This window comes from Hyla sarda, unplaced genomic scaffold (assembly GCF_029499605.1).
Source record: "Hyla sarda isolate aHylSar1 unplaced genomic scaffold, aHylSar1.hap1 scaffold_492, whole genome shotgun sequence".
Lineage (NCBI taxonomy): Eukaryota > Metazoa > Chordata > Amphibia > Anura > Hylidae > Hyla > Hyla sarda.
In genome coordinates, this window is record NW_026610503.1 from 137,133 (window position 1) to 159,001 (window position 21,869).

Below are 21,869 nucleotides of genomic sequence, written 5' to 3' on the forward strand. Positions count from 1 at the left end.
GAAGGAATTTGAAGGTTTTAAGTTACATGGATGATGTGGTTTTTACTTGCACTTCCCAAGCTGATCTTAATAGAGTGAATTTGCATGTAAAGATTTTTTGTTGTATTGCTGGTATGAAAGTCAATTGGGGGAAGTGCCAATTGAGTAATTTTGGAAAGCAAGGAAAAGTGGTGGTGGATGGCGTGGATGAGAAGGAAGATATTGAAGTGTTAGGGGTTGTTTTTGAAAAAAATCTAAAAGGAGGGAAAAGTTATGAGAAGTTGGAGGAGAAGATAGAGAAGAAATTATCTTTTTGGAAATTGAGAAACTTGTCCCTTAAAGGTAAAGTTCTGATTTTAAAGGCAGTAATTTTGCCACTACTATTATATACTGCAATGGTTTTCCCACCCGGCAAATTATGGACCAGAAGGATGACAAGGAAGTTGTTTATTTTTTTCTGGGGTTCAAAGATGGAAAAGATGAAGAGGGAGGAAGTGATGAAGAGCGTGAAGAAAGGCGGATATAATTTCCCGGATATTAATCTGTTTTTAAAGACTCATTACTTTCTTTTAATTTATAAAGTGTCTCAGTGCAATAATTGGGTGGCAGACATGAGCAGGTATTTGGCAGGATGGTTGTTTTCCAAATGGGGCTGGTGTGAGAAGGATCTGAGGAGACCAATAGCGCAAGTTATACCTACCTTCTATGTGGTTCTCAGATCTTTCAGTGATCAATTTGGTTTGAGTTCCCTGGGAAAACCTGAGAAAAAGAAAATTGAAAATGAAATAAGAAAAAATGAGAGATTATATGAAGTACCATTCTGCACTACTGCTCAGTCTGTGAAGATCTGGAATCTTTTTAATGTTAGAGGATTATCCAATAGACAGAGAGATGTAAACTGGATGACTTTTCATGGCTGCCTCCCAACCAGAGCTTTCCTGAATGGACGAGGAATAAGAGTGAGCGAGAAATGTCCAAGAGAGGGTTGTGGAGGCAGGGAGGATACAGTGCACATATTTTGGAACTGTTTTTATGCAAGAGAATTTTTTATGCTTCTACAGAGGTTTTTTTCTGCAATCACGGGATATGTTGATTTTAATTTTGAGAAGATTTTTATTGGTCAGGATTTTAGCAGGAGAGAGGACACACGTGAAAGCTGGATTGTATTTTCTGTTTTTAAAGAAGTTTTATGGGATTCTAGAAACCTGCTTGTTTTTAAAAATGTGTGTATTTCTCCAAGGGAGTTGAAGAGACTTTTTTTTGGAAGGTTGTTTATTATTTTTCTATTTGACAAGAAGAGAATGGGAGAGGAAGAGGCTGAAAAGATTTGGAGATACAAGGAATGGAGAAAGTTGTAAGTATCCTGATCAAGGTTTTGAATTTGTGCTTCTCTTATAGTTTTCTTATTGAGATATTTTTCCGCATGATGTTTTTTCAGACTTTGTTTAGAAGTGATGAGTTTTGGTAGGTGACCTGATGATCGCTTGAACAATAGTCTGTAACTGAGGAAAAAAAAAAAAAAAAAAAAAAATCTGTTCTTATCAGTTTAATATCTGATACGTCCCCTATCTGGGGACCATATATTAAATGGATTTTTGAGAACGGGGGCCGATTTCGAAGCTTGCTTCCGTCGCCCTATGCATTGACCCGATATGGCAGTATCTTCGGGTACAGTGCACCACCCCCTTACAGGGTTAAAAAGAAAGATTCCTACTTTCATTGCTACCTGCTTGCTGGCTAGCCAGCTAGCCAGCCCTGTGGGCCTTGCTGCTGCTGCAGCCAAAAAACAAAAGGTGGTGCTGCTGCTGCTTCTGCTGCTTCTGCTTCTGCTTGTGTCTGGCCGCTGTTGGAGCGTCCAGGCACAGGACTTCTGCTGCTGCTGACTAAATGGCCTCCTTAATTGGATCATTTGAGTAGCCAGCACACCTGTGCAGGTAGGGCATGACATGATAGGCAGCTGCCTTGATAGCGGGTGGGTGCTGAATGTTCCTAATTGACAAAATAAGATTAATGCTTATGAAGAAATATAAAATCTCATCCCTTCCCCAATATCGCGCCACACCCCTACCCCTTAATTCCCTGGTTGAACTTGATGGACATATGTCTTTTTTCGACCGTACTAACTATGTAACTATGTAACATAACATGGGGGGGGGGGGGGTCTCCTGGCTGTTCACACAGGTGTGTCATTGCTGTACATTGACCATGCATTGCTTCTGTGGTATTGCAAAGGCAAAGACAAATGCTTCCAGCCATCCATTGCACTAATGGATTGGTCATCAGCTGGCTGTCTATGTCCCGCATCAATATAGACCAAAGTACAGAGGGTTAGGCTATGCTATTGTGCACCTACCTGATGCATCAGAAGGTGCGAGGCCCTTGCTAAATTCTGTGCACAGACTTTGAGATCTATACTTTAGACTGTATCTAAACCTGCTCCAACATGGACTGACATTCTGGCCTACTTTCAGCCGATGCGACTTGTCTGTCGCTGAACAGTCGCTTTTTATGTATTCAGCACCTATGTATAATGTTGTAAAAATGCTCTAGAAGCTAAAGTCGCAGAAATGTCACACATATTTGGCCTGCAACTTTCTGTGCGACAAATTCAGACAGGAAAAATCAGTATAAATCCTTAGAAAATTATCCCCCAGTGTCTCCATCTGCTGGCGGTATTGAATAAGCATTGCTGCACTGATGGGGTATGCATTAGACGAAAAAAAAGAAGAAAAAGAAGAATAATACGCCCAGAAAAGAGGCGAAAAGGAGAAAAACGTAAAAAAACGTGAAAAAAAAGTAAGAGGAAGAGAAGGGAAAAAAAGGTGGAAATGGGTTTAAAAGTGATTTCGGCGGAGAAATATATATATATATATATATATATATATATATATATATATACGCGCACACACACACATATATATAAACGTATTCTCCGTTGAGATATTGCAGCCGCTGCTGTGTCCAGGCCCAGGAGCCTTAGCACTGTGCTGTGATGTCACTCAATACCACTGACATCACTAGGTGTAAACAACATCTCTCCTTTGCTGTGTATGTGACTATGGAGCTGTTTGGTGATGTCGTCTATTATGGCCTTCATAGAAGCAACAGGAGATTGTTGCATCCATCTAGAACCCTCAGAACTACAGTGCTATGATGTCACTCACTTCCACAGGCCTTGCAGAGTGTAAACAACAACAACCCAGCTTTGTTGTGTATGTAACCATAGGGATTTGTGATGTCACCTAGAACCTTCACAGCAGCGACAGCTTTATGAGGAGCATCAGCACTGCTCTGCCTGAGCAGAACCATCACCGCCATAGGTTGTCAAATAACCCGGGTTTAACCCACACAGGTAAGTCCAATGGGGTGCAGGCATGTCCTCTATGCTTACAGCTTCCCGTGGGTGTTGGTTTGATACCGTTTGGGGACAGCCAAGGAGGCATCTGCAGGCAACAAAGGTAGGTGTGTGCTTGTGTGTGTGTTTCCTATGCAGATCCTAAGCCCAGTGTCACATGCAAGTAGGAGGAGTAAGAAGGGTTCCTGGCAAATCCGGGTTATGGATTGCATTTAAAAAGGCCCCGTGGGAGTGCAATGGGCCCCTGTCTTGCTGCTTAGCAATAATGGTATGGGTTTAGGTTCTGCTGTGTGTACTGGTGGTTGACTGCCCCCCAGCCCAGAGTGTGCATGGAAAATTGTCTGGCAGCCTCCCTGACAGCAAGCAGTGATAGTGCCCATGAAGGGCACCTTGTTGGGCCCGCCCCTTTCACGGTTATCGCTTCTCGGCCTTTTGGCTAAGATCAAGTGTAGTATCTGTTCTTATCAGTTTAATATCTGATACGTCCCCTATCTGGGGACCATATATTAAATGGATTTTTGAGAACGGGGGCCGATTTCGAAGCTTGCTTCCGTCGCCCTATGCATTGACCCGATATGGCAGTATCTTCGGGTACAGTGCACCACCCCCTTACAGGGTTAAAAAGAAAGATTCCTACTTTCATTGCTACCTGCTTGCTGGCTAGCCAGCTAGCCAGCCCTGTGGGCCTTGCTGCTGCTGCAGCCAAAAAACAAAAGGTGGTGCTGCTGCTGCTTCTGCTGCTTCTGCTTGTGTCTGGCCGCTGTTGGAGCGTCCAGGCACAGGACTTCTGCTGCTGCTGACTAAATGGCCTCCTTAATTGGATCATTTGAGTAGCCAGCACACCTGTGCAGGTAGGGCATGACATGATAGGCAGCTGCCTTGATAGCGGGTGGGTGCTGAATGTTCCTAATTGACAAAATAAGATTAATGCTTATGAAGAAATATAAAATCTCATCCCTTCCCCAATATCGCGCCACACCCCTACCCCTTAATTCCCTGGTTGAACTTGATGGACATATGTCTTTTTTCGACCGTACTAACTATGTAACTATGTAACATAACATGGGGGGGGGGGGGGGGGGTCTCCTGGCTGTTCACACAGGTGTGTCATTGCTGTACATTGACCATGCATTGCTTCTGTGGTATTGCAAAGGCAAAGACAAATGCTTCCAGCCATCCATTGCACTAATGGATTGGTCATCAGCTGGCTGTCTATGTCCCGCATCAATATAGACCAAAGTACAGAGGGTTAGGCTATGCTATTGTGCACCTACCTGATGCATCAGAAGGTGCGAGGCCCTTGCTAAATTCTGTGCACAGACTTTGAGATCTATACTTTAGACTGTATCTAAACCTGCTCCAACATGGACTGACATTCTGGCCTACTTTCAGCCGATGCGACTTGTCTGTCGCTGAACAGTCGCTTTTTATGTATTCAGCACCTATGTATAATGTTGTAAAAATGCTCTAGAAGCTAAAGTCGCAGAAATGTCACACATATTTGGCCTGCAACTTTCTGTGCGACAAATTCAGACAGGAAAAATCAGTATAAATCCTTAGAAAATTATCCCCCAGTGTCTCCATCTGCTGGCGGTATTGAATAAGCATTGCTGCACTGATGGGGTATGCATTAGACGAAAAAAAAGAAGAAAAAGAAGAATAATACGCCCAGAAAAGAGGCGAAAAGGAGAAAAACGTAAAAAAACGTGAAAAAAAAGTAAGAGGAAGAGAAGGGAAAAAAAGGTGGAAATGGGTTTAAAAGTGATTTCGGCGGAGAAATATATATATATATATATATATATATATATATATATATATATATATACGCGCACACACACACATATATATAAACGTATTCTCCGTTGAGATATTGCAGCCGCTGCTGTGTCCAGGCCCAGGAGCCTTAGCACTGTGCTGTGATGTCACTCAATACCACTGACATCACTAGGTGTAAACAACATCTCTCCTTTGCTGTGTATGTGACTATGGAGCTGTTTGGTGATGTCGTCTATTATGGCCTTCATAGAAGCAACAGGAGATTGTTGCATCCATCTAGAACCCTCAGAACTACAGTGCTATGATGTCACTCACTTCCACAGGCCTTGCAGAGTGTAAACAACAACAACCCAGCTTTGTTGTGTATGTAACCATAGGGATTTGTGATGTCACCTAGAACCTTCACAGCAGCGACAGCTTTATGAGGAGCATCAGCACTGCTCTGCCTGAGCAGAACCATCACCGCCATAGGTTGTCAAATAACCCGGGTTTAACCCACACAGGTAAGTCCAATGGGGTGCAGGCATGTCCTCTATGCTTACAGCTTCCCGTGGGTGTTGGTTTGATACCGTTTGGGGACAGCCAAGGAGGCATCTGCAGGCAACAAAGGTAGGTGTGTGCTTGTGTGTGTGTTTCCTATGCAGATCCTAAGCCCAGTGTCACATGCAAGTAGGAGGAGTAAGAAGGGTTCCTGGCAAATCCGGGTTATGGATTGCATTTAAAAAGGCCCCGTGGGAGTGCAATGGGCCCCTGTCTTGCTGCTTAGCAATAATGGTATGGGTTTAGGTTCTGCTGTGTGTACTGGTGGTTGACTGCCCCCCAGCCCAGAGTGTGCATGGAAAATTGTCTGGCAGCCTCCCTGACAGCAAGCAGTGATAGTGCCCATGAAGGGCACCTTGTTGGGCCCGCCCCTTTCACGGTTATCGCTTCTCGGCCTTTTGGCTAAGATCAAGTGTAGTATCTGTTCTTATCAGTTTAATATCTGATACGTCCCCTATCTGGGGACCATATATTAAATGGATTTTTGAGAACGGGGGCCGATTTCGAAGCTTGCTTCCGTCGCCCTATGCATTGACCCGATATGGCAGTATCTTCGGGTACAGTGCACCACCCCCTTACAGGGTTAAAAAGAAAGATTCCTACTTTCATTGCTACCTGCTTGCTGGCTAGCCAGCTAGCCAGCCCTGTGGGCCTTGCTGCTGCTGCAGCCAAAAAACAAAAGGTGGTGCTGCTGCTGCTTCTGCTGCTTCTGCTTCTGCTTGTGTCTGGCCGCTGTTGGAGCGTCCAGGCACAGGACTTCTGCTGCTGCTGACTAAATGGCCTCCTTAATTGGATCATTTGAGTAGCCAGCACACCTGTGCAGGTAGGGCATGACATGATAGGCAGCTGCCTTGATAGCGGGTGGGTGCTGAATGTTCCTAATTGACAAAATAAGATTAATGCTTATGAAGAAATATAAAATCTCATCCCTTCCCCAATATCGCGCCACACCCCTACCCCTTAATTCCCTGGTTGAACTTGATGGACATATGTCTTTTTTCGACCGTACTAACTATATAACTATGTAACATAACATGGGGGGGGGGGGGGGGTCTCCTGGCTGTTCACACAGGTGTGTCATTGCTGTACATTGACCATGCATTGCTTCTGTGGTATTGCAAAGGCAAAGACAAATGCTTCCAGCCATCCATTGCACTAATGGATTGGTCATCAGCTGGCTGTCTATGTCCCGCATCAATATAGACCAAAGTACAGAGGGTTAGGCTATGCTATTGTGCACCTACCTGATGCATCAGAAGGTGCGAGGCCCTTGCTAAATTCTGTGCACAGACTTTGAGATCTATACTTTAGACTGTATCTAAACCTGCTCCAACATGGACTGACATTCTGGCCTACTTTCAGCCGATGCGACTTGTCTGTCGCTGAACAGTCGCTTTTTATGTATTCAGCACCTATGTATAATGTTGTAAAAATGCTCTAGAAGCTAAAGTCGCAGAAATGTCACACATATTTGGCCTGCAACTTTCTGTGCGACAAATTCAGACAGGAAAAATCAGTATAAATCCTTAGAAAATTATCCCCCAGTGTCTCCATCTGCTGGCGGTATTGAATAAGCATTGCTGCACTGATGGGGTATGCATTAGACGAAAAAAAAGAAGAAAAAGAAGAATAATACGCCCAGAAAAGAGGCGAAAAGGAGAAAAACGTAAAAAAACGTGAAAAAAAAGTAAGAGGAAGAGAAGGGAAAAAAAGGTGGAAATGGGTTTAAAAGTGATTTCGGCGGAGAAATATATATATATATATATATATATATATATATATATATATATATATATACGCGCACACACACACATATATATAAACGTATTCTCCGTTGAGATATTGCAGCCGCTGCTGTGTCCAGGCCCAGGAGCCTTAGCACTGTGCTGTGATGTCACTCAATACCACTGACATCACTAGGTGTAAACAACATCTCTCCTTTGCTGTGTATGTGACTATGGAGCTGTTTGGTGATGTCGTCTATTATGGCCTTCATAGAAGCAACAGGAGATTGTTGCATCCATCTAGAACCCTCAGAACTACAGTGCTATGATGTCACTCACTTCCACAGGCCTTGCAGAGTGTAAACAACAACAACCCAGCTTTGTTGTGTATGTAACCATAGGGATTTGTGATGTCACCTAGAACCTTCACAGCAGCGACAGCTTTATGAGGAGCATCAGCACTGCTCTGCCTGAGCAGAACCATCACCGCCATAGGTTGTCAAATAACCCGGGTTTAACCCACACAGGTAAGTCCAATGGGGTGCAGGCATGTCCTCTATGCTTACAGCTTCCCGTGGGTGTTGGTTTGATACCGTTTGGGGACAGCCAAGGAGGCATCTGCAGGCAACAAAGGTAGGTGTGTGCTTGTGTGTGTGTTTCCTATGCAGATCCTAAGCCCAGTGTCACATGCAAGTAGGAGGAGTAAAAAGGGTTCCTGGCAAATCCGGGTTATGGATTGCATTTAAAAAGGCCCCGTGGGAGTGCAATGGGCCCCTGTCTTGCTGCTTAGCAATAATGGTATGGGTTTAGGTTCTGCTGTGTGTACTGGTGGTTGACTGCCCCCCAGCCCAGAGTGTGCATGGAAAATTGTCTGGCAGCCTCCCTGACAGCAAGCAGTGATAGTGCCCATGAAGGGCACCTTGTTGGGCCCGCCCCTTTCACGGTTATCGCTTCTCGGCCTTTTGGCTAAGATCAAGTGTAGTATCTGTTCTTATCAGTTTAATATCTGATACGTCCCCTATCTGGGGACCATATATTAAATGGATTTTTGAGAACGGGGGCCGATTTCGAAGCTTGCTTCCGTCGCCCTATGCATTGACCCGATATGGCAGTATCTTCGGGTACAGTGCACCACCCCCTTACAGGGTTAAAAAGAAAGATTCCTACTTTCATTGCTACCTGCTTGCTGGCTAGCCAGCTAGCCAGCCCTGTGGGCCTTGCTGCTGCTGCAGCCAAAAAACAAAAGGTGGTGCTGCTGCTGCTTCTGCTGCTTCTGCTTCTGCTTGTGTCTGGCCGCTGTTGGAGCGTCCAGGCACAGGACTTCTGCTGCTGCTGCTGACTAAATGGCCTCCTTAATTGGATCATTTGAGTAGCCAGCACACCTGTGCAGGTAGGGCATGACATGATAGGCAGCTGCCTTGATAGCGGGTGGGTGCTGAATGTTCCTAATTGACAAAATAAGATTAATGCTTATGAAGAAATATAAAATCTCATCCCTTCCCCAATATCGCGCCACACCCCTACCCCTTAATTCCCTGGTTGAACTTGATGGACATATGTCTTTTTTCGACCGTACTAACTATGTAACTATGTAACATAACATGGGGGGGGGGGGGGGGTCTCCTGGCTGTTCACACAGGTGTGTCATTGCTGTACATTGACCATGCATTGCTTCTGTGGTATTGCAAAGGCAAAGACAAATGCTTCCAGCCATCCATTGCACTAATGGATTGGTCATCAGCTGGCTGTCTATGTCCCGCATCAATATAGACCAAAGTACAGAGGGTTAGGCTATGCTATTGTGCACCTACCTGATGCATCAGAAGGTGCGAGGCCCTTGCTAAATTCTGTGCACAGACTTTGAGATCTATACTTTAGACTGTATCTAAACCTGCTCCAACATGGACTGACATTCTGGCCTACTTTCAGCCGATGCGACTTGTCTGTCGCTGAACAGTCGCTTTTTATGTATTCAGCACCTATGTATAATGTTGTAAAAATGCTCTAGAAGCTAAAGTCGCAGAAATGTCACACATATTTGGCCTGCAACTTTCTGTGTGACAAATTCAGACAGGAAAAATCAGTATAAATCCTTAGAAAATTATCCCCCAGTGTCTCCATCTGCTGGCGGTATTGAATAAGCATTGCTGCACTGATGGGGTATGCATTAGACGAAAAAAAAGAAGAAAAAGAAGAATAATACGCCCAGAAAAGAGGCGAAAAGGAGAAAAACGTAAAAAAACGTGAAAAAAAAGTAAGAGGAAGAGAAGGGAAAAAAAGGTGGAAATGGGTTTAAAAGTGATTTCGGCGGAGAAATATATATATATATATATATATATATATATATATATATATATATATATATATATACGCGCACACACACACATATATATAAACGTATTCTCCGTTGAGATATTGCAGCCGCTGCTGTGTCCAGGCCCAGGAGCCTTAGCACTGTGCTGTGATGTCACTCAATACCACTGACATCACTAGGTGTAAACAACATCTCTCCTTTGCTGTGTATGTGACTATGGAGCTGTTTGGTGATGTCGTCTATTATGGCCTTCATAGAAGCAACAGGAGATTGTTGCATCCATCTAGAACCCTCAGAACTACAGTGCTATGATGTCACTCACTTCCACAGGCCTTGCAGAGTGTAAACAACAACAACCCAGCTTTGTTGTGTATGTAACCATAGGGATTTGTGATGTCACCTAGAACCTTCACAGCAGCGACAGCTTTATGAGGAGCATCAGCACTGCTCTGCCTGAGCAGAACCATCACCGCCATAGGTTGTCAAATAACCCGGGTTTAACCCACACAGGTAAGTCCAATGGGGTGCAGGCATGTCCTCTATGCTTACAGCTTCCCGTGGGTGTTGGTTTGATACCGTTTGGGGACAGCCAAGGAGGCATCTGCAGGCAACAAAGGTAGGTGTGTGCTTGTGTGTGTGTTTCCTATGCAGATCCTAAGCCCAGTGTCACATGCAAGTAGGAGGAGTAAAAAGGGTTCCTGGCAAATCCGGGTTATGGATTGCATTTAAAAAGGCCCCGTGGGAGTGCAATGGGCCCCTGTCTTGCTGCTTAGCAATAATGGTAGGGGTTTAGGTTCTGCTGTGTGTACTGGTGGTTGACTGCCCCCCAGCCCAGAGTGTGCATGGAAAATTGTCTGGCAGCCTCCCTGACAGCAAGCAGTGATAGTGCCCATGAAGGGCACCTTGTTGGGCCCGCCCCTTTCACGGTTATCGCTTCTCGGCCTTTTGGCTAAGATCAAGTGTAGTATCTGTTCTTATCAGTTTAATATCTGATACGTCCCCTATCTGGGGACCATATATTAAATGGATTTTTGAGAACGGGGGCCGATTTCGAAGCTTGCTTCCGTCGCCCTATGCATTGACCCGATATGGCAGTATCTTCGGGTACAGTGCACCACCCCCTTACAGGGTTAAAAAGAAAGATTCCTACTTTCATTGCTACCTGCTTGCTAGCTAGCCAGCCCTGTGGGCCTTGCTGCTGCTGCAGCCAAAAAACAAAAGGTGGTGCTGCTGCTGCTTCTGCTGCTTCTGCTTCTGCTTGTGTCTGGCCGCTGTTGGAGCGTCCAGGCACAGGACTTCTGCTGCTGCTGACTAAATGGCCTCCTTAATTGGATCATTTGAGTAGCCAGCACACCTGTGCAGGTAGGGCATGACATGATAGGCAGCTGCCTTGATAGCGGGTGGGTGCTGAATGTTCCTAATTGACAAAATAAGATTAATGCTTATGAAGAAATATAAAATCTCATCCCTTCCCCAATATCGCGCCACACCCCTACCCCTTAATTCCCTGGTTAAACTTGATGGACATATGTCTTTTTTCGACCGTACTAACTATGTAACTATGTAACATAACATGGGGGGGGGGGGGGGTCTCCTGGCTGTTCACACAGGTGTGTCATTGCTGTACATTGACCATGCATTGCTTCTGTGGTATTGCAAAGGCAAAGACAAATGCTTCCAGCCATCCATTGCACTAATGGATTGGTCATCAGCTGGCTGTCTATGTCCCGCATCAATATAGACCAAAGTACAGAGGGTTAGGCTATGCTATTGTGCACCTACCTGATGCATCAGAAGGTGCAAGGCCCTTGCTAAATTCTGTGCACAGACTTTGAGATCTATACTTTAGACTGTATCTAAACCTGCTCCAACATGGACTGACATTCTGGCCTACTTTCAGCCGATGCGACTTGTCTGTCGCTGAACAGTCGCTTTTTATGTATTCAGCACCTATGTATAATGTTGTAAAAATGCTCTAGAAGCTAAAGTCGCAGAAATGTCACACATATTTGGCCTGCAACTTTCTGTGCGACAAATTCAGACAGGAAAAATCAGTATAAATCCTTAGAAAATTATCCCCCAGTGTCTCCATCTGCTGGCGGTATTGAATAAGCATTGCTGCACTGATGGGGTATGCATTAGACGAAAAAAAAGAAGAAAAAGAAGAATAATACGCCCAGAAAAGAGGCGAAAAGGAGAAAAACGTAAAAAAACGTGAAAAAAAAGTAAGAGGAAGAGAAGGGAAAAAAAGGTGGAAATGGGTTTAAAAGTGATTTCGGCGGAGAAATATATATATATATATATATATATATATATATATATATACGCGCACACACACACATATATATAAACGTATTCTCCGTTGAGATATTGCAGCCGCTGCTGTGTCCAGGCCCAGGAGCCTTAGCACTGTGCTGTGATGTCACTCAATACCACTGACATCACTAGGTGTAAACAACATCTCTCCTTTGCTGTGTATGTGACTATGGAGCTGTTTGGTGATGTCGTCTATTATGGCCTTCATAGAAGCAACAGGAGATTGTTGCATCCATCTAGAACCCTCAGAACTACAGTGCTATGATGTCACTCACTTCCACAGGCCTTGCAGAGTGTAAACAACAACAACCCAGCTTTGTTGTGTATGTAACCATAGGGATTTGTGATGTCACCTAGAACCTTCACAGCAGCGACAGCTTTATGAGGAGCATCAGCACTGCTCTGCCTGAGCAGAACCATCACCGCCATAGGTTGTCAAATAACCCGGGTTTAACCCACACAGGTAAGTCCAATGGGGTGCAGGCATGTCCTCTATGCTTACAGCTTCCCGTGGGTGTTGGTTTGATACCGTTTGGGGACAGCCAAGGAGGCATCTGCAGGCAACAAAGGTAGGTGTGTGCTTGTGTGTGTGTTTCCTATGCAGATCCTAAGCCCAGTGTCACATGCAAGTAGGAGGAGTAAGAAGGGTTCCTGGCAAATCCGGGTTATGGATTGCATTTAAAAAGGCCCCGTGGGAGTGCAATGGGCCCCTGTCTTGCTGCTTAGCAATAATGGTATGGGTTTAGGTTCTGCTGTGTGTACTGGTGGTTGACTGCCCCCCAGCCCAGAGTGTGCATGGAAAATTGTCTGGCAGCCTCCCTGACAGCAAGCAGTGATAGTGCCCATGAAGGGCACCTTGTTGGGCACGCCCCTTTCACGGTTATCGCTTCTCGGCCTTTTGGCTAAGATCAAGTGTAGTATCTGTTCTTATCAGTTTAATATCTGATACGTCCCCTATCTGGGGACCATATATTAAATGGATTTTTGAGAACGGGGGCCGATTTCGAAGCTTGCTTCCGTCGCCCTATGCATTGACCCGATATGGCAGTATCTTCGGGTACAGTGCACCACCCCCTTACAGGGTTAAAAAGAAAGATTCCTACTTTCATTGCTACCTGCTTGCTGGCTAGCCAGCTAGCCAGCCCTGTGGGCCTTGCTGCTGCTGCAGCCAAAAAACAAAAGGTGGTGCTGCTGCTGCTTCTGCTGCTTCTGCTTCTGCTTGTGTCTGGCCGCTGTTGGAGCGTCCAGGCACAGGACTTCTGCTGCTGCTGCTGACTAAATGGCCTCCTTAATTGGATCATTTGAGTAGCCAGCACACCTGTGCAGGTAGGGCATGACATGATAGGCAGCTGCCTTGATAGCGGGTGGGTGCTGAATGTTCCTAATTGACAAAATAAGATTAATGCTTATGAAGAAATATAAAATCTCATCCCTTCCCCAATATCGCGCCACACCCCTACCCCTTAATTCCCTGGTTGAACTTGATGGACATATGTCTTTTTTCGACCGTACTAACTATGTAACTATGTAACATAACATGGGGGGTGGGGGGGGTCTCCTGGCTGTTCACACAGGTGTGTCATTGCTGTACATTGACCATGCATTGCTTCTGTGGTATTGCAAAGGCAAAGACAAATGCTTCCAGCCATCCATTGCACTAATGGATTGGTCATCAGCTGGCTGTCTATGTCCCGCATCAATATAGACCAAAGTACAGAGGGTTAGGCTATGCTATTGTGCACCTACCTGATGCATCAGAAGGTGCGAGGCCCTTGCTAAATTCTGTGCACAGATTTTGAGATCTATACTTTAGACTGTATCTAAACCTGCTCCAACATGGACTGACATTCTGGCCTACTTTCAGCCGATGCGACTTGTCTGTCGCTGAACAGTCGCTTTTTATGTATTCAGCACCTATGTATAATGTTGTAAAAATGCTCTAGAAGCTAAAGTCGCAGAAATGTCACACATATTTGGCCTGCAACTTTCTGTGCGACAAATTCAGACAGGAAAAATCAGTATAAATCCTTAGAAAATTATCCCCCAGTGTCTCCATCTGCTGGCGGTATTGAATAAGCATTGCTGCACTGATGGGGTATGCATTAGACGAAAAAAAAGAAGAAAAAGAAGAATAATACGCCCAGAAAAGAGGCGAAAAGGAGAAAAACGTAAAAAAACGTGAAAAAAAAGTAAGAGGAAGAGAAGGGAAAAAAAGGTGGAAATGGGTTTAAAAGTGATTTCGGCGGAGAAATATATATATATATATATATATATATATATATATATATATATATATATATACGCGCACACACACACATATATATAAACGTATTCTCCGTTGAGATATTGCAGCCGCTGCTGTGTCCAGGCCCAGGAGCCTTAGCACTGTGCTGTGATGTCACTCAATACCACTGACATCACTAGGTGTAAACAACATCTCTCCTTTGCTGTGTATGTGACTATGGAGCTGTTTGGTGATGTCGTCTATTATGGCCTTCATAGAAGCAACAGGAGATTGTTGCATCCATCTAGAACCCTCAGAACTACAGTGCTATGATGTCACTCACTTCCACAGGCCTTGCAGAGTGTAAACAACAACAACCCAGCTTTGTTGTGTATGTAACCATAGGGATTTGTGATGTCACCTAGAACCTTCACAGCAGCGACAGCTTTATGAGGAGCATCAGCACTGCTCTGCCTGAGCAGAACCATCACCGCCATAGGTTGTCAAATAACCCGGGTTTAACCCACACAGGTAAGTCCAATGGGGTGCAGGCATGTCCTCTATGCTTACAGCTTCCCGTGGGTGTTGGTTTGATACCGTTTGGGGACAGCCAAGGAGGCATCTGCAGGCAACAAAGGTAGGTGTGTGCTTGTGTGTGTGTTTCCTATGCAGATCCTAAGCCCAGTGTCACATGCAAGTAGGAGGAGTAAAAAGGGTTCCTGGCAAATCCGGGTTATGGATTGCATTTAAAAAGGCCCCGTGGGAGTGCAATGGGCCCCTGTCTTGCTGCTTAGCAATAATGGTATGGGTTTAGGTTCTGCTGTGTGTACTGGTGGTTGACTGCCCCCCAGCCCAGAGTGTGCATGGAAAATTGTCTGGCAGCCTCCCTGACAGCAAGCAGTGATAGTGCCCATGAAGGGCACCTTGTTGGGCCCGCCCCTTTCACGGTTATCGCTTCTCGGCCTTTTGGCTAAGATCAAGTGTAGTATCTGTTCTTATCAGTTTAATATCTGATACGTCCCCTATCTGGGGACCATATATTAAATGGATTTTTGAGAACGGGGGCCGATTTCGAAGCTTGCTTCCGTCGCCCTATGCATTGACCCGATATGGCAGTATCTTCGGGTACAGTGCACCACCCCCTTACAGGGTTAAAAAGAAAGATTCCTACTTTCATTGCTACCTGCTTGCTAGCTAGCCAGCCCTGTGGGCCTTGCTGCTGCTGCAGCCAAAAAACAAAAGGTGGTGCTGCTGCTGCTTCTGCTGCTTCTGCTTCTGCTTGTGTCTGGCCGCTGTTGGAGCGTCCAGGCACAGGACTTCTGCTGCTGCTGACTAAATGGCCTCCTTAATTGGATCATTTGAGTAGCCAGCACACCTGTGCAGGTAGGGCATGACATGATAGGCAGCTGCCTTGATAGCGGGTGGGTGCTGAATGTTCCTAATTGACAAAATAAGATTAATGCTTATGAAGAAATATAAAATCTCATCCCTTCCCCAATATCGCGCCACACCCCTACCCCTTAATTCCCTGGTTGAACTTGATGGACATATGTCTTTTTTCGACCGTACTAACTATGTAACTATGTAACATAACATGGGGGGGGGGGGGGGGTCTCCTGGCTGTTCACACAGGTGTGTCATTGCTGTACATTGACCATGCATTGCTTCTGTGGTATTGCAAAGGCAAAGACAAATGCTTCCAGCCATCCATTGCACTAATGGATTGGTCATCAGCTGGCTGTCTATGTCCCGCATCAATATAGACCAAAGTACAGAGGGTTAGGCTATGCTATTGTGCACCTACCTGATGCATCAGAAGGTGCAAGGCCCTTGCTAAATTCTGTGCACAGACTTTGAGATCTATACTTTAGACTGTATCTAAACCTGCTCCAACATGGACTGACATTCTGGCCTACTTTCAGCCGATGCGACTTGTCTGTCGCTGAACAGTCGCTTTTTATGTATTCAGCACCTATGTATAATGTTGTAAAAATGCTCTAGAAGCTAAAGTCGCAGAAATGTCACACATATTTGGCCTGCAACTTTCTGTGCGACAAATTCAGACAGGAAAAATCAGTATAAATCCTTAGAAAATTATCCCCCAGTGTCTCCATCTGCTAGCGGTATTGAATAAGCATTGCTGCACTGATGGGGTATGCATTAGACGAAAAAAAAGAAGAAAAAGAAGAATAATACGCCCAGAAAAGAGGCGAAAAGGAGAAAAACGTAAAAAAACGTGAAAAAAAAGTAAGAGGAAGAGAAGGGAAAAAAAGGTGGAAATGGGTTTAAAAGTGATTTCGGCGGAGAAATATATATATATATATATATATATATATATATATATATATATACGCGCACACACACACATATATATAAACGTATTCTCCGTTGAGATATTGCAGCCGCTGCTGTGTCCAGGCCCAGGAGCCTTAGCACTGTGCTGTGATGTCACTCAATACCACTGACATCACTAGGTGTAAACAACATCTCTCCTTTGCTGTGTATGTGACTATGGAGCTGTTTGGTGATGTCGTCTATTATGGCCTTCATAGAAGCAACAGGAGATTGTTGCATCCATCTAGAACCCTCAGAACTACAGTGCTATGATGTCACTCACTTCCACAGGCCTTGCAGAGTGTAAACAACAAAACAACCCAGCTTTGTTGTGTATGTAACCATAGGAGTTTGTGATGTCACCTAGAACCTTCACAGCAGCGACAGCTTTATGAGGAGCATCAGCACTGCTCTGCCTGAGCAGAACCATCACCGCCATAGGTTGTCAAATAACCCGGGTTTAACCCACACAGGTAAGTCCAATGGGGTGCAGGCATGTCCTCTATGCTTACAGCTTCCCGTGGGTGTTGGTTTGATACCGTTTTGGGGACAGCCAAGGAGGCATCTGCAGGCAACAAAGGTAGGTGTGTGCTTGTGTGTGTGTTTCCTATGCAGATCCTAAGCCCAGTGTCACATGCAAGTAGGAGGAGTAAGAAGGGTTCCTGGCAAATCCGGGTTATGGATTGCATTTAAAAAGGCCCCGTGGGAGTGCAATGGGCCCCTGTCTTGCTGCTTAGCAATAATGGTATGGGTTTAGGTTCTGCTGTGTGTACTGGTGGTTGACTGCCCCCCAGCCCAGAGTGTGCATGGAAAATTGTCTGGCAGCCTCCCTGACAGCAAGCAGTGATAGTGCCCATGAAGGGCACCTTGTTGGGCCCGCCCCTTTCACGGTTATCGCTTCTCGGCCTTTTGGCTAAGATCAAGTGTAGTATCTGTTCTTATCAGTTTAATATCTGATACGTCCCCTATCTGGGGACCATATATTAAATGGATTTTTGAGAACGGGGGCCGATTTCGAAGCTTGCTTCCGTCGCCCTATGCATTGACCCGATATGGCAGTATCTTCGGGTACAGTGCACCACCCCCCTTACAGGGTTAAAAAGAAAGATTCCTACTTTCATTGCTACCTGCTTGCTGGCTAGCCAGCTAGCCAGCCCTGTGGGCCTTGCTGCTGCTGCAGCCAAAAAACAAAAGGTGGTGCTGCTGCTGCTTCTGCTGCTTCTGCTTCTGCTTGTGTCTGGCCGCTGTTGGAGCGTCCAGGCACAGGACTTCTGCTGCTGCTGACTAAATGGCCTCCTTAATTGGATCATTTGAGTAGCCAGCACACCTGTGCAGGTAGGGCATGACATGATAGGCAGCTGCCTTGATAGCGGGTGGGTGCTGAATGTTCCTAATTGACAAAATAAGATTAATGCTTATGAAGAAATATAAAATCTCATCCCTTCCCCAATATCGCGCCACACCCCTACCCCTTAATTCCCTGGTTGAACTTGATGGACATATGTCTTTTTTCGACCGTACTAACTATGTAACTATGTAACATAACATGGGGGGGGGGGGGGGTCTCCTGGCTGTTCACACAGGTGTGTCATTGCTGTACATTGACCATGCATTGCTTCTGTGGTATTGCAAAGGCAAAGACAAATGCTTCCAGCCATCCATTGCACTAATGGATTGGTCATCAGCTGGTTGTCTATGTCCCGCATCAATATAGACCAAAGTACAGAGGGTTAGGCTATGCTATTGTGCACCTACCTGATGCATCAGAAGGTGCGAGGCCCTTGCTAAATTCTGTGCACAGACTTTGAGATCTATACTTTAGACTGTATCTAAACCTGCTCCAACATGGACTGACATTCTGGCCTACTTTCAGCCGATGCGACTTGTCTGTCGCTGAACAGTCGCTTTTTATGTATTCAGCACCTATGTATAATGTTGTAAAAATGCTCTAGAAGCTAAAGTCGCAGAAATGTCACACATATTTGGCCTGCAACTTTCTGTGCGACAAATTCAGACAGGAAAAATCAGTATAAATCCTTAGAAAATTATCCCCCAGTGTCTCCATCTGCTGGCGGTATTGAATAAGCATTGCTGCACTGATGGGGTATGCATTAGACGAAAAAAAAGAAGAAAAAGAAGAATAATACGCCCAGAAAAGAGGCGAAAAGGAGAAAAACGTAAAAAAACGTGAAAAAAAAGTAAGAGGAAGAGAAGGGAAAAAAAGGTGGAAATGGGTTTAAAAGTGATTTCGGCGGAGAAATATATATAGATATATATATATATATATATATATATATATATATATACGCGCACACACACACATATATATAAACGTATTCTCCGTTGAGATATTGCAGCCGCTGCTGTGTCCAGGCCCAGGAGCCTTAGCACTGTGCTGTGATGTCACTCAATACCACTGACATCACTAGGTGTAAACAACATCTCTCCTTTGCTGTGTATGTGACTATGGAGCTGTTTGGTGATGTCGTCTATTATGGCCTTCATAGAAGCAACAGGAGATTGTTGCATCCATCTAGAACCCTCAGAACTACAGTGCTATGATGTCACTCACTTCCACAGGCCTTGCAGAGTGTAAACAACAACAACCCAGCTTTGTTGTGTATGTAACCATAGGGATTTGTGATGTCACCTAGAACCTTCACAGCAGCGACAGCTTTATGAGGAGCATCAGCACTGCTCTGCCTGAGCAGAACCATCACCGCCATAGGTTGTCAAATAACCCGGGTTTAACCCACACAGGTAAGTCCAATGGGGTGCAGGCATGTCCTCTATGCTTACAGCTTCCCGTGGGTGTTGGTTTGATACCGTTTGGGGACAGCCAAGGAGGCATCTGCAGGCAACAAAGGTAGGTGTGTGCTTGTGTGTGTGTTTCCTATGCAGATCCTAAGCCCAGTGTCACATGCAAGTAGGAGGAGTAAGAAGGGTTCCTGGCAAATCCGGGTTATGGATTGCATTTAAAAAGGCCCCGTGGGAGTGCAATGGGCCCCTGTCTTGCTGCTTAGCAATAATGGTATGGGTTTAGGTTCTGCTGTGTGTACTGGTGGTTGACTGCCCCCCAGCCCAGAGTGTGCATGGAAAATTGTCTGGCAGCCTCCCTGACAGCAAGCAGTGATAGTGCCCATGAAGGGCACCTTGTTGGGCCCGCCCCTTTCACGGTTATCGCTTCTCGGCCTTTTGGCTAAGATCAAGTGTAGTATCTGTTCTTACCTGCTCCAGTGTGGCTGGGACGTCAGGGAGGAGCTGGAGGAGACCAAAAAGAGCTTGAAAAGGCACTTTGAGGAGGAATCCAAGCGAATCGTCTTTCGTTCCAAGGTGGAGAACCTGGAGAAGGGTGAGAAATGTAACTCTTTCTTTTTCAGGAAGCTCCATGCCGGCCACACGCCCCTGACTGAGCTACGAGATGAGACCGGACACATGAGGAGCGGCAAGGAGGAAGTGATGGGGGTCGTCCACGACTTCTACAGCAACCTCTACGCCCCCAAGTCATCCGACCCCGAAGCCGCCGAGAGGTTCCTGTCAGGTGTCAATAACGTTGTTGATCCCGCAGGTGCGGCGGCTATGGACGATCCCTTGACGGTGGGGGAGCTGCTCTCTGCCGCTAAATCCTTTAAGCTCGGCAGGACCCCGGGCAGTGACGGTCTCCCGGCCGAGCTCTACGTAGCGCTGGGTGACCTGATCTGTCCGGACCTGTTGGAGGTGTACGAGGAGATGGTGGTGGGGGGCAGAATGCCTCCGTCGTTGAGGGAAGGGATGATCACGATCTTGTATAAGCGGAAGGGGGAGAGATGTGACCTGAAAAACTGGCGTCCCATCTCTCTCCTGAACGTGGACTACAAGATCCTCGCCAAGGTGCTGGCCAACAGGCTGAAACCTGTCATGGGGCAGATCGTCCATCCGGACCAGACCTGCAGCATTCCTGGCCGCAGGATTGCCGACAGCCTTGCCCTTGTGAGAGACACGGTCCATTACATCCAGGACTGCGGGGGCCGCGCCGCCCTGGTCAGCTTAGATCAGGAGAAGGCGTTCGACCGTGTCTCCCACGCATTCATGGACAGGGTTTTGCGCAGGCTGGGTCTGGGGAAGATGTTTTGCTCTTTTGTTAACGTTATGTATTTTGACATTTACAGCACGGTGTTGGTGAACGGCTGGAAGACTGACCCCTTTCCTATTCTTTCAGGGGTTAGACAAGGCTGCCCTCTTTCACCTCTCCTTTTTGTTTGTGTTATAGAGCTCTTCGCTGAGACTATCCGGCAGAATGGAGAGATCAGAGGGATCACCGCACCAGGACCAGATCGCCACGAGGTCAAGTGCTCGCTCTACATGGACGACGTGACCGTCTTCTGCGCTGACCAGCGTTCGGTGACTGCACTCGTCCAGACCTGCGAGGACTTCGGCAGAGCTTCGGGGGCAAAAGTCAACTGCGGGAAGTCGGAGGCCACGCTCTTCGGGGAGTGGCACCTGGCTTCTTCCGCCCCCTTCCCCTTTACTATTAAGCCGGACTTCATTCAAATTCTTGGAGTCTGGTTCGGGAAGGAAGGAGCGGCCCTTAAGTCTTGGCAAGACCGACTAGGAAGGATAAACTCAAAGATCGGACTGTGGAGCTCCAGAAAGCTCACGATGGAAGGCAAGGCACTTGTCCTGCGGAGTGAAGTTTTGCCTGTGCTCCAATATACCGCACAGGCCTGGCCTCCCCATACCACCGTTTGCAAGGCCATCACCCGGACAGTGTTTGGCTTCGTCTGGGGCAAAATGGACAGAGTCAAGAGGACCGTGATGTACAAGGAACCCCGCAAGGGTGGGAAGGGAATACCCGACATCCCCGCTCTGCTGAGGGCCTCCTTTGCATGTGTCACGGTGCAGCGGACTCTTGTTGAAAAGACTGGCTCAGCGGGCAGGTCCATGTCTCGCTTGCTTCTCATGCCCCTCTGGAGACAGCTGGGCTGGGACAAGTGGGACAGCTCCATCCCTTACAACTGGAACACTCCCTGGTTCTATGGGGATGTTGTCCGGTTTGTGAGGGAGCACCAGCTGGAAGGACTGAAACCCGACCTATGGAAGCCGAAGACAATCCACAAGCTCATCCGAGCTAAGGACTCGACCGAGCTGGTTCCGGGACTCCCCGCAGCCACTGCAGAGACAGTTTGGAACAATGTGGCCTCAAAGCGGCTTACCAATGGACACAAGGACTTGTCGTGGATGGCCGTCATGGGAGGTCTCTCTCTCAGGTCATTCATGCATGCCCGCAACCTGTGCAAGACCCGGTACTGCCCCCGTTGCCCCTACGTG

General features: G+C 46.3%; 7 non-coding genes and 2 pseudogenes across 7 annotated transcripts; all 9 read left to right on the forward strand.

Moving 5' to 3' along the window:
- Positions 1-1,458: 1,458 nt before the first annotated feature.
- On the forward strand, positions 1,459-1,663 carry LOC130337152 (U2 spliceosomal RNA; annotated as a pseudogene).
- A 2,087-nt stretch (positions 1,664-3,750) lies between these two features.
- On the forward strand, positions 3,751-3,941 carry LOC130337199 (U2 spliceosomal RNA). The gene has a single exon (XR_008878139.1). It is a non-coding gene; the product is annotated as a U2 spliceosomal RNA (small nuclear RNA).
- Positions 3,942-6,032: 2,091 nt separating this feature from the next.
- On the forward strand, positions 6,033-6,223 carry LOC130337200 (U2 spliceosomal RNA). The gene has a single exon (XR_008878140.1). It is a non-coding gene; the product is annotated as a U2 spliceosomal RNA (small nuclear RNA).
- Positions 6,224-8,320: 2,097 nt separating this feature from the next.
- LOC130337202 (U2 spliceosomal RNA) lies at positions 8,321-8,511 on the forward strand. The gene has a single exon (XR_008878141.1). It is a non-coding gene; the product is annotated as a U2 spliceosomal RNA (small nuclear RNA).
- A 2,106-nt stretch (positions 8,512-10,617) lies between these two features.
- Positions 10,618-10,808, forward strand: LOC130337203 (U2 spliceosomal RNA). Its single transcript, XR_008878142.1, has one exon. It is a non-coding gene; the product is annotated as a U2 spliceosomal RNA (small nuclear RNA).
- Positions 10,809-12,886: 2,078 nt separating this feature from the next.
- On the forward strand, positions 12,887-13,077 carry LOC130337204 (U2 spliceosomal RNA). Its single transcript, XR_008878143.1, has one exon. It is a non-coding gene; the product is annotated as a U2 spliceosomal RNA (small nuclear RNA).
- Positions 13,078-15,178: 2,101 nt separating this feature from the next.
- On the forward strand, positions 15,179-15,369 carry LOC130337206 (U2 spliceosomal RNA). The gene has a single exon (XR_008878145.1). It is a non-coding gene; the product is annotated as a U2 spliceosomal RNA (small nuclear RNA).
- A 2,086-nt stretch (positions 15,370-17,455) lies between these two features.
- LOC130337207 (U2 spliceosomal RNA) lies at positions 17,456-17,646 on the forward strand. Its single transcript, XR_008878146.1, has one exon. It is a non-coding gene; the product is annotated as a U2 spliceosomal RNA (small nuclear RNA).
- A 2,095-nt stretch (positions 17,647-19,741) lies between these two features.
- LOC130337156 (U2 spliceosomal RNA) lies at positions 19,742-19,873 on the forward strand (annotated as a pseudogene).
- The last annotated feature ends 1,996 nt before the right edge of the window (positions 19,874-21,869 follow it).